Here is a 1869-nt window from a genome sequence, read left to right as displayed (position 1 = left end):
GGACTGATTGCGCGATCTTTTTATTTCAAAAGTCCATCACTCATTAACAAGCTATATAAATCGTTAGTTCGTCCACATTTGGAATATGCTGTTTCCGTATGGTCACCGAATCTCATTAAAGACATTGGCAGACTGGAAAAAGTACAACGGCGAGGCACAAAACTGATTCCAAATATCAAAAATAAATCATACGAAAATCGACTAAAACACATGAATCTGTTTTCCCTAAAAAGCGTAGACTTAGAGGTGACTTGATACAGGTCTTTAAGATTTTAAAGGGAATTGACAACATCAAAAGTGACAAAATTTTCACATTGAATGAGAATCAGACAAGAAACAATGGTCTCAAACTGTCCGGAAATAGATTCAATTTGGAAGTAGGTAGAAACAACTTTGCCAACCGTGTAGTGAATGAATGGAATAAACTTCCTGCACAGGTAGTGCAATGTAGTTCAGTTCGAAGCTTTAAGAATCATTTAGATAAATACCTAAGTAAGATGCTGTAATGATTATAATTTATTCTATATTATTTGTTTTTGTTTTATCATTTGTCTGTCTGATTTTCATTTATTATTAGTTATATGTCAATTTATTATTATTTACTATTTACCTGTTTGTTTATTATTTAACTATACCTATGCATTTATTTATGTATTTTATTTGTTATTTACATTATTATAGTTTTTATTTATTGTTTTATTATTAATATGATTTTTTTTTCGCATCCAACCTAGATATGGACCAAAAGGTCTCCTGTCGGCATGCTCCGCCTTTGTAATCCTTTTACGGGAAGGGGAGCTATGCTCGTGAAGTTCCGTCTTCATATCTCGATTTATCTAGACTGTGTGTGTGTGTGTGTGTGTGTGTGTGTGTGTGTGTGTGTGTGTGTGTGTGTGTGTGTGTGTGTGTGTGTGTGTGTGTGTGTGTGTGTGTGTGTGTGTGTGTGTGTGTGTGTGTGTGTGTGTGTGTGTGTGTGTGTGTGTGTGTACGTGATGGAGCTACGATCTTATTACGAACTGAAGTTTCCATCAAAGTTGTCAGGTGTCGACAAAAAAAAATAATGTAAAAGGAGTCAGTCTTTTCAAAGGATGAGAATAATGGCTCTCTGTAATCTTATTATTTCACAGATAAGGAAGCCCACGTTCTGTAGATTCTTCCCATTCTTATAAGGTACATACCACACAAGTTTATTACGGTCAATATATTTTAGGAACGTAAGTGGCAACATTTCACTCAGATTTGAATGCGCATCACTTCTGACTTCTTTTGCTCTTATTTTCTACTACGTTCCCTTGATATCTTCTTTAACACCTTTATATCTCACACCCATTCGCTGTGATTTATTCCCAAAGGATAGAAGCCCTGGTTATCCACGACAATATAGTAATGTAAGCTATAGCTGTTGTCTTTCTATGGTGCTGCACTTCGCTATAGGAATGTAACGTTCAGTCATGAATGAACTGAACATCTTTTCACCTCCACAGAGCTTCATTTACGACTCTGTTCAAGAATCGACAACAAGAATTTCTGTAGTTCCCTGAGACTTTTTGTTTTCAACGATAAAAGAGAACATATTTTTTTTTTACCCAGTGTCTTTTGGTTCTAGAAAGAAACCCAAACCACAAAAAACAGTACGCTATAAAAAACAAGAAGACAATGTATAACATTACAGACCCAAAATCATGTCCTTCTCAGAGTACATCTTACAGGAACAAAGCTTTTAAACAAAACGCTAAAATTATTGTAATATACTCATTTTAATTCGCTGGGAGTTTAGATGAGACCAAAGCTTATATTATCCATTGGGATAACAATCTTGACTAAATTCATGCTAGGAAAATAGATAGTAATAACAAAATAAATTAAAAC

The sequence above is a fragment of the Oratosquilla oratoria genome, chromosome 1 (assembly GCF_046742065.1).
Source record: "Oratosquilla oratoria isolate Oo_2021 chromosome 1, ASM4674206v1, whole genome shotgun sequence".
Classification (NCBI taxonomy): Eukaryota; Metazoa; Arthropoda; class Malacostraca; order Stomatopoda; family Squillidae; genus Oratosquilla; species Oratosquilla oratoria.
This window is presented reverse-complemented; position numbering follows the sequence as displayed.